The 13,841-nt window shown below is 39.7% G+C and overlaps 1 protein-coding gene across 1 annotated transcript in view; it reads left to right on the top strand.

Moving 5' to 3' along the window:
• LOC116695065 (uncharacterized) overlaps positions 1-13,841 on the top strand; it is a 103,930-nt gene that overhangs the window by 54,720 nt on the left and 35,369 nt on the right. The window lies entirely within an intron of this gene.

Genomic DNA, 13,841 nt, shown 5'->3' on the forward strand with positions numbered 1-13,841 from the left:
TATATATATATATATATATATATATATATATATATATATATATATAAATTGTTTTAGTGGTTTATTACTGTTATGTCTTTTAGTTAAACGAGACAATATGAAGTCACCACAAAGACACAAATAAAAAAGCTAAATCAGCTAGGGTAAAAGTTAATCTAAATTTCTAATCTAATTTTATTAATTATAAAATTTTAATTTGGTTTTCCTTTGCACAAAAATGATTTAACAATACCTTAAGAAGTCAAACTATATGGCTGATTTGTAGATTTAAACTTTTTTAAAATTTAAATTGCAAATGTAGTCTATTCTACTGAAGAGGATTAGGGCCACATTTATAAAATATATATTAAGTTCTGAGTTTAAAGTCAGAATTCTGAGAAAAAAGAGAGAATTCCAACTTTAATCTCAGAATTCTGACTATATCCTTCTCTTGTGGCCCTAATCTTCCTCCATACTATTCTTTGGCAATGACAAAGACCAAACATTAATCGTCACATACCCCTCTGAGTGCTCATTCCGCTATCGCAGCTGTTTGGGGACTTCCACATTCCACCATTGTGAGGTTCGATAACGCTGACATGGAAACATGGTGAGCAGTCGGATGTCCTAGTAGCCTCATTCTCCCTGCTAGCAGAGCATGTCCCAACTGTTGTCAATTTATCAATGTATCGTGCACTAGTGGGCACAGTTTGAGCCACCATTAGGACAGGTGCTTCCATCCATCATGGCCAAGTCACTTATTCCAACTTGTCAGGGGAAACTAAATGGAGCTTTTGAAGAAATGTAAACAACTCTCAGTGGACAATCAGAGGAGCCATCTCAACACCCCAACTGAAGAACGGATTACAAAGAGAGCTCAGTCTCCCATTAACATTCAGGTCCTCCTGTGCTCATGCTGATGTTTTCCCATATGTCTTTTAATTGTACAGACCCACTGATATGCAGCATATGAGCTGTCTAATGTTGCGTTTTAAGTGCTGCATGTTTTCATCTAGATGTAATTATCCTATTGTCTTAATTACCCAGAAAATCACTCTACTGTGCACTGCAAGAGCATTGCATCTCTCAAACGCTACATTATAAAAAAAAACTAAAAAAAAAACAATCTTAGCTGATTTGTTGCTTTGACATGATTTTTTTTTGTGGTTCGTTTTGCCTCGTCCAAACACTTGTGAATTATGGAAGAAAAGGGGGAAAACAATCTGTGACCAATTTCTCATTCTCTAAGATACTTACAGCTGAAGCTTGTTTGGTAGAGTTTTATTTTGACAATTATAATCGTATTAGGAGTGCTCTTCCCCTCTAGGCTAGCTGCACTTAATTCATTTTCGTTATACTGCTGCACAATACAGCCAGAGGTGAAGTGAACTGGGTTTTAATTAAAAGAAATTAGAAATTGGGGGATGCACAAAGCTGTTAATCAATCCCCACCAATCAGCCAGGATATTAATGGCAAAACAACCGCCAACAGAATAAGGTGAATAGAGAGAAGACAGATTGATAGGTTTTTCTTTCTTTCTTTCTCACGGATCTCAATAAACATTTGCAGTCATGATGATTGCTTTAATGGCTGCTAAATTCTCACTATTTTGTAGTTTATCCAACACCAACTTCACTCCCATACACCACCATTCTACTTGTTTGTTTTCCTGGTGGTAACTAATATTAACCCAAGAAAACAAATGAGAAATATGAAAAGTGATGTCTATCAACAATCTGGCTACATTAATGTTTCTGTGATTTCATTACTTGTGTCTCAATTTTTGTTATTACTCTTTTTTCATCATATTGCTTTAGATGTTGTTGAGGCCACAGTCAAGCATTGGCGTTCTTCATGGAAGACATTTTGATATGTCAGAGGGTAAGCACAGGTGTGACTAACAAAATGAATGGTGGCTGAATTCCATTTAGCTGCTTCAGTTTCAGGGTCCTGGTATTGTGCATGCTGGCTCACTTCCACCCTGTCATAGCTAACTGGGACACTTGAATAGAATAGAGCCTTTATTAAAGGGTAACTATCATTTTTTTCAACCTATTTTCCTGTTCTTTTGTCTAAGTGACTGTTGGGAACAACAATCTTTGATATTGGTCCAGTATTATCCAATATCACTGCAGTCGGCAGCGGTGAAACATGCTACAATGTAAGTTACTAGGGCAATTGTCCAGCTTGTATTAACCTTCACAAAAGTGCTTGTTTTGCCACTGACAGGCTCAGATTAATATGCTAAGTGTCTTAAAACATTATGGAAAGGATCAGTTCAGAGACAGACCTTTGAAACCTCTGAGACCTTTTCTGTTTATCCAGAAACAGCTCTGAAGTCGCTAGCGCTAAACCCACCAGACTCCATTTAAAAAAGCAATACTTGTAGTGTGTATAGGGCCAACATATTTTCCCTGGAAATCGGTAAACTATCTTTTTATAACAATCAAAACTAGATTTGTGATGGTTGGAAACGTGGAAAGACAACCCAAAACGTCTTTTTTTAGTTTTATTTTGTTTCTGTCGACTGTGAATAAAGTGTATTTTACAAAGCTAAAATGACTGTTTATTTACATATTGTCTGGTGGAGTTTCGCGGATATATTCATGTTTAAAAAAAGGATCTTACTCTTCAACAGAAAGGTCAACCTCCTTAGAGGTCCTTTCCATAATATTGTCAGACCCTTAGAATATTGATCTGAGCCAGTCAGTGGATAGTCCAGTACTTTTGTGATAGTAAAATTGCCCTATTAACTTACATTGTAGCTTGATTCACTGCTGACAAATTCAGCGATCATGCTTAATACTGGACCAATGTTAAAGATTGTTGTTCCCATCAGTCACTTTGAAACAAAAACATAGGGAAATAGGGTCAGGTTGAGAAAAAAAGTAGTTTCCCTTTGATGTTAATAGTAACACCTGTTATGAGTCATAATGTCTGTTGTGGATTTAAATGTTTGTTGTAAAAGGTTATTTGTTTCAGTGGTTGGCTATGTGGTTAACCCTTGTGTTGTTGTCAGGTAAAATTTGATCCGTTTTCACAGTTTCTTTGTATCACCTGTGATTTTCTACTAACCGAGGGGGAAACACTAGAAGTGTTTCCATTAAATGACATGGGGCCACATGTATGAGTATGACAGGAATTCAGTATAAGCAAATGTGTCCAGCGTCATGAAGAGCACTCCTGTTGATTAGCTCAGAAGCTCTTGTGGGGTCAGTGAAAGCCGTTGTACACATCATACACTTTGAATCATTTAGCAGAACCCACGTCATTTTTCCTCTAACAAATCATATAATGTATGTTGATGCAAGAGCAAAAAATAATTTAAAATGATCATGCTTTTAAAAAAAAAAAAAAAACTTTTCATGGTTATGAAAATAATAACAAAAACCACCACAGAGTGCAACCTGGGCCCCTTTTCAGGAAGGAGGTTTACCAAACTCTGAGTCTGACCCTGATCTCTGCGTTGATTCACCCTGAGATGGGAAATGTTGAGTTTTCAGTTTCAGAACAGCTGACATGAGTTGTTTCAACCAACTTAGAGTAGGTTCATGCGTGTGCACCACCACGATAAAAAGGCAGCATGAGTAGAGCCATGATAGTATGATTTACAATGGTAACAACCACAAACAAACAGGTTGGCTGAAATACTCGTGCACATACAGCGAGTTTAAAAAGCAACACAGCAGCTGCTGCAAAAGAGAATTTGCGAGAGAAAATTGCTACTAAAATAAAAGTGTATATTCCATTATAGTGTAACTAATATTATATTTATACTTAAGTATAGCCGAATACTACTAGGGAAATGGTATTGAACCTAGAATCTATTGAAATTTGGGTGCAATACTGTGGGCGAAAAAGTCCTAGGCCTACCACTCCCATTCTGAGGCTGCAGCACCATCATTGACAGAATTATAATCAGTAATCTTTTATTCCAAAGGGTTCACTTGATTCACCTGCAATACTAGTCTACTGTGGAACTCTTTTTTAATGTCTCTAACTGGTTTGTGTTCAGGGAACGCTACAACAACATTTAAAACACGTTTGAGAGTGAGTCACATTCTTCTGACGGCGGTTTACAGCCGCTTCACTAATATGCTTCGCATCACCAATGTTGTAAAGAAAACTGCTGTTTGCAAAAAAATTAGTGTGTCACAAATAATCTGTTGGGAGATGTAACGGTCGTGCTTTGTCTTTAACAGTTTCATATTAGGCTGGATGCACATCCATTAACCCTTGTATATTCTGTGTTGTGTTCTATATTGTGCTGAGTGAAGGAAGGACCCGTACCACGACCAGCTGCTGGTTGCTCTTTTAATGAAGGATGCAGAACAGTGGAATTATCTGTACAAATCAACAGAATAACACATAAGGCTCTGTAACATGCAGTCTCCTCCACACAGCACACAGGTCTCAAGCTCCTGTTAGCAGATAAACATAATAAAGATAAAGATAAACAAATAAAGCGATGTCTAAGTCTAAGTCTAAGTCTAAGAAAACCATGTAGACTAGCACGTGGTCACATGTCTACTTCAAAGCTTGCAAAAAGTCTTTTTACAAGATTTATATTCAACTGACACATTAATTGCATGTTCGTAACCTAAAACTAACATTTATACATGCATAAAACAAGGTTTACATTGTCCAAAAACCAAAATAAATGTTTAAAAATGACGAGTAAAGTAATGCATTACCTCCTATCAGCTGGTCTGGTGCGCCTGAATGACAGCACAATGCCTGCGACCTCTTAAAGTGACAGTACAGGTATTAACACCTTGGTCTGAACACAACATTCAGGCATACATATAGGCAATAAAAACACATCTTAAAACATTTGAAAAACAATATTCATCAGGATTTGGTAACATTTCAACTGTAAAAGTAAAGATATAATTTTTAACCCAGGTACAGAGAGCATGTCCATGATGGGTGACGGTAGTGATATGAGGTAATGTAGCCTATAAGAAGGATAACAGACTGGGAAGAAAAATTATACTGCTCAAATAATAAGTTATCTGAAAATTAAAATGTTGGGGCTTCAGTATCATCTCCCGACATATAACGCTCTGCGAAGTGAAGCAGCTTTTTCATCAACGGGATCGTCGACACAAGGAAATGCCACGTTTTTAGAAGAAAAAAAAAGGTTTCATCATCTGCCTAACACGGTTAATAAACCAACATTTTTTTTTATTCAAGCAGATACCAAAATGCGCTAAAATGCGCCTAATACAGACTGAATGAACGAGGAAATGAAAGAGTGCTGTGTCAGAGGGAGGAGACTGAGAGAAACTCAAGGTTTGATGAAGAAAACTTCAGTTACTAACTGACTCTCAGGTGAAGTTACCTCCCTTTCTGAAACAGAAAACCCAAAGTTTCCCTCATCTCAGGGTTAACAAAGCTTTCTGAAACGGGGCCCTGATCCACACTCAGTACGAGCGAAGACATGGAAGAAGAAAATATCACACTTTTAATCCAGACACCTTTCATCTTATTCTTATATATTGTTATGAAGTGAATTCAATTCAACACGAAAGTAATTATATCTATTATATTCAAACAAAATGTTGTAAACCTTTGGCCATACTAATCACATCTTCTTTTATACCGAGTGAAGACTCTAGTTGGCTGTTTCTTTCCTTTCATATTTGATATGCTTATTATCTAATTTTCTTTTGAAGGCCTTGATTATTCCCTGTCTGAAAATGAACAATAATTGCTGCCCCACTGCTTACAAAGTCTGCGGAACAGAAGAATAAAAGAGTAGTCTTTTCAATGGTCAATCAACAAAGAAGTATATTAATCATGATCTCACATTACAGTTTCTTGTTTTGTGCATTAAACATGGCTGTGCAAGAATTAAAATGTCTTTTACCCTCCCAATTATGTGTGAGATTTGTATGGTTACTTTGGAACACAATATGAACAACAAGGATAAAATGGAATTTACAAAGAGGAGAGGGCTTTGATCACATACGGTAGGCCTTGAGGAGTCTTGCCTGAGAGTCTTTGATGTGAATCAGTGCATGAAAGACAGGTCCAATTGGCCTGGGGTGACCCTCAAATTTGCACTCTTTAATCATGTGTTCGATGTCAGGTGTATTAAAAAGAATGCTCCCTTGTGATTTATATATATTTTTACCATTATTGCATGAAGCATAGTTCCGGACAGAAGTGTGTGAAACAATTTGCTGCCCTTAAAGGGGCGGTTAACTACAGAAAAAAGAACTGCGGGCCGGGATTGCTTCCGCACAGCTCTCACAGACTGTTCCCCAATTCGTGAAATACAGATGTCTTGTCACAGGCACATGCACTTAACACGCACCCACGGCTGGAGCAGCTAACAAAACATAAATAAGTAAAGCTCAGTTTACAATACACACGGAGGGAGTATCTTTATAAAGCAAAGATGTGTTGGCTGCTATATTAATGTTCTAAATGTTGAGTACAGAACCTTTAGTTATTGCACAAAACCCTACTGCTTGCTGTGAAAGCCATTACAGAGGACAAAGACAGGATGGTTTGAAAAGCCCAAACAGTTGTTGTGTTAATACCTTCATAAACACTGGGATTGCAGCACCTAATTATCATCAGATGGATGGAACTGAAAGGTCAGTCATAGCCTTTTTTTCGCCATGCAACCAACGCAGCTCTAGGGATTGCGATGTTGGTGTGTTCATCCGACAACATGGATGGATTGGATTTTCCATCTTGATTTGAAGACACTGCAAAAACTAATAAACAAAGCCCCCCTAAATAGGGTCTAAAATCGCCCATGCCTTAAACAAAATCAGCTTCCTACAAATTAAGCAATACAGCGTAGCAATAAACACAACTCTTGGTTTCTTAGGCCTTTGTATTCTTGAAAACACATGTATTAGTGCTGTTTCTAACACGCTCCCTAGCACTAGTTCTGAGTAACAAAGACACATGGCATGAGAGAAACGGTAAACTCAACAGCACTCATTCCTTTGGCTTGTGTAAGTTTCCTACGTCTATATTTGACCTTGCTTTGTTAGTGGCAGTTTGTGGGGCATGCCACATATTTTCCTGACCATTCTTCTGACATATTTTACAAGACTTAGACTTAGACTTAGACTCAGACTTCTCTTTATTGATCTTTTTGGGATGACTCCCGCGAGGAAATTGAAAGTTCCAGCAGCAGTTTTAGCAAGAAAAAATAAATAAAAAAATAGATAAAAAAGACAGCATAAAGACAACAAAATAACAGTAATAATAATAACAACAATAAGAACATTTTTCAAGTAAACAAAGAAAAGACCATAAATTATTATTAAAGTGTCAGTGCTGAGTCCAGTGTTAAAATGAATTTAAGTCCAGGTGTGTATGTACGTAAATCTGTATGTGTACTGTATGAATGCATGTATGTATGTATGTATGTATGTATATATGTATGTATGTATGTCCTCTCTGCCCTATTTCCTCCTCCCCCCTAGTGAGGAGTTGTATAGTCTGATGGCATGAGGGACAAAGGAGTCCTTGAGTTTGTTGGTCCGGCACTTGGGAAGAAGCAGCCTTCCACTGAACCGGCTCCTCTGGGTGCTGATGACGGTGTGCAGGTGTACAATACATTACTATTGTTACCTCAAAGCTGGTGGAACCTGAACGTTTATCAGAAGTAGGAGATGCTCCAGCTGAAGGGAAGGAATTTTTTATGATCTAGAAAAAATAATCACTGAACTTAACAGCTGGGACCGCAAGAGCCTAAACAGAGAATACATGTCAACAACTTTATTGTACCCCTTTCTTTAGACCATTTTTGGAATGCTTTTGGCTAGTTTATAATGAAAAACCTACACATGGTTCCTAATCTTGAAATGGCAAATGCAAATTGTTATCTTTCCATAAAATAAATTCCATTGCTCCCTCTGTATAGACATTATTGTGTGATTTAATAGGGTCTTCTTATTTCTATATGGAGATAGAATTGGAAGACAAATAGGATTTAAGGAAACATATTACCTCTTGTCCCTCTCTGAATACAAAGGGCAGGCCTTAGTGCTATCACAAAGAAAACAGCTTAGCAGCAGTGCATTTGTTTTCCATTCAGAGAGAGAAGCACTTTGTCTTTCCAATCGTTACCTGTCTGTGAATCAGTTGCTCCATTAAGGACAGCCTAAAGAGGGAGGTGCTGTCTAGGGCTAAATTGCAATTAGTCGGCCTGCAAGTGAGGCTGGCACCAGTTAACTTGGGATATTGGAGTGCAAGGGCCCCGTAATCAGGCTTTGGTCATGTAGAACAATGCATAAAATTAAATTGACATTAATGAATAATTGTGTAATGAAAATGGAGGAGTGGAGTTAATTGCATGTTACAGTGAGTGTAATGCCCAGATAACCTTGTGTCTAATGCTATTCTTAGACTGACTGCCGAGACTCTCACCGTGGCTCCTCTCGGCGGGAAGTCATTAAAGCTAGCGAGTAGATAATGCCAGTGTGCTGAAACCCAGAGTAGCTACAATCTTGCAAAGACTTTCTTTCACATGCTTTTTTCCCCTAAGTGGGCTATGCTGAAGTCATTTGTACACAGTCTGAATGAAATTAAAGGTCAATAGTGCTGCACATCTATGTCTGGATGGGCTTTTAGAGTGGGGCCCACTCACCCACGGGGGCTGTCACACGGTAGAATGAACACCTTAAGTTGACTGAGGGCTAGGATATTTGCCACAGATGAAAAGGACTTGAGTGACAGCTGCTCTGACTAATTCATAAATGTAACCCATGTTGAACTACACCTAACATTTAAAAATGATTCCATTAATTAGATGCCTTGTTCAGAATATCACATTGAGTTGCATTCACATTTTCAGTTTCAAAATGTCATTGACTTCTCAGTGACAGACATATAATTAGACTTATAATATGTGCTTCCCAACTTGGGAACCCCCCCACCCAATCAGGGGGTGCTTTTAAACTTTAAATACAATTAAAGCGTATCTTTTTGACATTAATGAACTTCCGTTACATTCAAGCCATTGCCAAATGAGTTGCTACAAAACTAATTAAGACTATCAGCTTCACAGAACACTCGCTGTATTTCTCAGGATGGATATGTGCAGAAGATTTCCCGCGCAGAAAGTTGAGTAAAGATAACTACCTCTTCTGTGTCCTCCATGGTTACTAGCAACTGCATGCTGGTGCGCAGTCATGGAAGGCTTGGGTCATGCGGCAAAAGTGTGGTTATCATTGCTTAAAATTCCTCATGGTGAGGGTAGGGGGCAGAAACTACGCACTGTACCCTGAACTAATATAGAACTTAGTACTTTTACATAAAATTTGTTCCAAATTTGGCTACTCAATTCTACCCAGGAAAGTAGAAAGTTAGGAAGTAATGGACTCATTAAAAAAATTAAAAATAAATCATGCGTTGGTTGACCTGCGCTTATTAAACAAGTTATGATGGGTTACAAATAGACATTACAAGATTGTACGTGGGGGAACTACTACCCAAATTGTACATACAAAATAACGTTAGTAGTACAATATATGTAAGTCCACGTTAACTGCCTTCATTTGTTCAAAGACGTGACAAAAGAGCCTAAGGGGCATACATAGATGATATACCCTCAGTGTGGGCCCATCTGCAGCAGCCTCCCACAGGGAAAATCAGTGAAAAGAACAGCAATGTATCAATTTACTAGCTGCTAATTTACCAATGTCTCAGCTCATTAAGCCGAAATGCATCACTAACTAAGCTAAGGAAGCAATGTTATAGTAATTTACCTGATCATTTGTGGTAATCACTGATGTATTTGCTTATTGCTGTTTGCTGTTAATGTACTGAATGACTGAAAGCATTATCCACCCACTTAGCTTCAATGTTTTGAGGTATTCTTGTTTCCACGTGTTCCAAACAATTCTGCTAGGCCCTGAACCCGCTTCCACTCCTCTCTGACAAGATGCGCCTCCTCAAAGCTTCCTGTTAGAAGAGGGGGTGCAGACTCTGTCTTGAGAGTCAGGAGCATTGCTAGGGTGATGATGAGAGGCGATTACGGATCCAATGACACTGGAATGAGAGGTCTAGCAATCATGATTGCAGCTACCTCGTCCATGAGTGTGGTCAGAACATCATGTGCCTGATGAGACCTTCTCTGCCAAAGCAGCATGCGGTCCAAAATATGGCGGGTTAAAAACCCAGGTACAGCTCTGTGTGTCCAGGTACTCTTCCACACTGTTGAAGCCTGGATTAGACTTCTCCATCTCCAGCTCAATGAAGTTAGATCTGCAGTCAGAGCAAATCTGCTTTGCGGAGCCGCTGACTGCAAAGAACCTCCTCAAGGTGTTGATTAAGCTGCTGGTACTCTTTGCTTCAATTACCTCAATGTGAACTTCCCTTGAGCATATGCACGAGAACATCCCAGCCCATCGTTTAGAGTTGGAGACTCCTCCTCTTGTGCGGCGTGAGACAATGTCTCATGGTCCAAAGACATCAACACCTATTTGGGTGAAAGGAGGTGCTACTTGTAGCCGTTCTGCTGGCAGAGCTGCCATCTGCTGATGTTTGTTCTTTCCCCTTAGCTTTCTACTAGTGATACATCTGTGAAGCAGACTACTGAGGAAGCGTTTAGCCAGAACCCTGCCGCTCGAATTTCACCTTCAGTCACATGTCTTCTTTGGTGTGTCACTGCTTCGTGATAGTGAAACACAAGCAGGGTTGCAAGATGATGCCGGCCAGGAATGATGATGGAGTGAGTCTCGTTCAGGCTCAGATCTGACTGACCAATCTGACCTCCCACTCTAAGAAGTTGATCTTGGTCCATGGTGGGGTACAATTTCCACAGGCTGTTGGAAGATGGGATGTTGGATCCTGCGTTGATGCACTTAAGTTCCTCTTTATAGCACTCATTCTGGACACTCTTCACAATGCACACTTTGGCCCTCAGCAACCTTTTCTCTATAGAACGACATATGTGCCACCTCTGACATTCATTCTGGTTGGAGTGGGCAAAGGAACGAGCCATGTGGATGAGGTGCGCTATGGCTGTGAGGAGAGTGCTGAACTTGGAGAAATGTTTAAAGCGTTGTGGGTGTACCACATCTCTGGTAACATTTGTGAGAATTGTCACCACATGTGTCAGTGTCAATTAGGTTATAAGTCCCTTGAAGCTCAGATGAATGCGAAGATGCATAATGGAGCAAGGCTGTTCCTTTCAGCCAAGTTGTGCTGCTAAGCAAGGCTGGTGTCACAGACTGAGACAGATGCGTCTGCAAAGAGACAGAGTTCTTACCGTGCCTGCGATGGAGAAGGACGTATAAGGGCGTGGTATCTGGAGCCCCTCTAGTTCTTGGAGTGACTGTTTCCATCTAGTCCACTCAATCTCTACATATTTGAGAAGAGGTGAGTCCCAGTCTTATGCTTGTGTGGTTAGTTCCCTGAGTATCAGTCTTCCATGAACCGTAATAGGCGCAAGGAATCCTAGAAGGCTAGTCACAGTTGAGAGTACCCCTCTGCAAGTGAACGGCTTCTGGTCGTCTTTGATTTGAAACATGAAGGTGTCTGTGCATATGTATGTTCCAGAGCAATCCAATTGGATGGGCAAATATTAACAAAGAGATCTAGGCTGTAGACATCCTTGGTGTGACCTTTGGATGGGAATGCTTTGATGACTGCCGGTCGATTTGAAACTATTTTGTGCAGTCTAAGGTTAGAACACTGAAAGCATCTTCTGTGCTCGCCTGAGGACGCTGATGGCCTCTACCTCAGTGCCGAAGGACTTCAAAGCGTTTTCAACGTAGAACTTGTGGTTGAATCTGGGAATCTTCTTTTATCACTGCCATAGTTGGCTTCTGCTTCCTTAGCTGTCCGACGCAGACCATGCACTGCAAGGGCAGGCAAGGGACTGTTCCAGGAAGGTAAACCCGCGTTCTGTAGTCCAAAATGACGGAGGTTAGGGTTGTTATCCCTGTACCACAGGAAGCAGAATAAATCACGGTGGTCCTCCTTAACGACAAAGCAGTAGAACATGTTCGATGTCGGCGTAAAATTCAAAGTTTCAGTTTTGTCACAAATAGCACATTAAGAACATGGGAAAGATTAAAAAATATTCTCGGGATAAAAATTACTGTTCCAAAGAATAAACACTTGTGGAACAACCCATCCATCACCAGAAGGAGGAACTGAAGTGGGGATCATGGAGTGACAAAGGAAGAACAAGTGTTGATATTACTTCATGAACAACTGGAGATATTACTTCTCATACCAGCATAAAGCCATTTGGACAATTGGTAATACAATTCAATTTAACTAATAGGAACTTTTTAGATATCTTCAATTAAAGAGTTGGATGACAGATTTTGTTGTATACTATAATATGCCTAAAACACTCTGGGATATTGAGAGGCTATTCCTAAAACAAGAAATTAATAGGGAAAGTGTACAAACACCTTATAGAAGGACAGGCAGAGAATAATTCACTGCAAAAAATATGAGGGTTGGAACAAACACCTTAAAATAAATAACTCTGACATAACCTGAAAAGATTGCCTAAATATAACCAACATCATTACCCCCAATGAGAATATGCGTTTTATATAAGACAAATAAGTTCATGACAAGAATACACTACACTAAATCTAAAATAAATAAATTTTATGCCACTTTCTCCCCTGTTTGTGGTACGCAAAGAAGACAATAATACACACTTTCTGGGGATGTCAGAAGGTTGGTTAGAGATCCAAAAATGGATGTCCAACACTTCACAAATCAAAACGGAATACACAATCTTGAGCAGAATCTTCCAAAAATACAGACAAGGTCAAATACCCCATTAGATCACTACAGCAATGGAAAGGACTAATGAAATATTATTCAAGCATTGAAAAATCATGTGTGATCGGCTGGGTATAGGTTTCAACGGTGTGGCATGTGTTAAGGTATGAGTATGACCATGTATGAGTGTAGTTTAACATTTTGTGGCGGTATACTGTTACTAGTAGGAATGGTAATCTAATTGGAGTATGAAATTGCACAATATGCTGGTACACTTCTTGATGGAAATAATAAAATGATTATACTGTATAAAAAAATACATTGTTGAGCAACACTCCTTCACGTGATGCACTGCTGTCGAAGACTACACAGATCTTATCTGGCTTCCTAGGGTGATACACACCAAACAGGGGCAGAATCAACACTCTTGTCCAGCCTGCACTGGTGGGGCAACTTCTGCATTCTTGAGCATCTTCTCCATAAACTCTGGGAAGTCAGCTTTCATCTGTGGTTGTTTTTCCAATGAGAGTCAGAATGAGACAAGACAGTCTAAAGCCTCTTTGCAGTTCTTAGGCAGCCTCTGTCTTGGGAACCAAAAGGGTAAAGGTTCAATCCAACTTTTGGAGCTGTGCTGGTTGCACTCAGCTTCTGTTAGCTTCAGAAACTCTAGATCCTCCATGGATTGAACGAGTCTTTGGTCGTCAGGAGTACGAGTGAAGACTGCCCCAAGCGGTCTCCAGCGGTTGGTGCTGGATGATGCTGATGTTTAGGCACTTGACGAAGTACATCTTTCACTCTGATCTGGTTGTTGCATGGCTGAAGATGACTCTAACAACCGTTCTCTAAGACGGTTGTTTTGTAACTCCTCACCTCAAGTGATCAGTGAGCACCTCCAAGGCACACATCACTGACGACTAGCCATCCTGGGTCAATCCTTTGAGCAAACGGTGCATTTCTTGGGCCATTTATCTGCTCTCAGACCTTTTGTGCCTGTAAGATGTCTCTGCCCAGTAAGAGGAGTATTTTGGCATCCAGATCCAGGGGCAGAATCTTGTCGGTGATGTGCTTCAGGTGGGCTTGATGGTAGGCTGCTTCCGGCGTAGGAATCTCAGTGTGAACCATAGGGATTCGGTTG

This window comes from Etheostoma spectabile, chromosome 9 (genome assembly GCF_008692095.1).
Source record: "Etheostoma spectabile isolate EspeVRDwgs_2016 chromosome 9, UIUC_Espe_1.0, whole genome shotgun sequence".
NCBI lineage: Eukaryota > Metazoa > Chordata > Actinopteri > Perciformes > Percidae > Etheostoma > Etheostoma spectabile.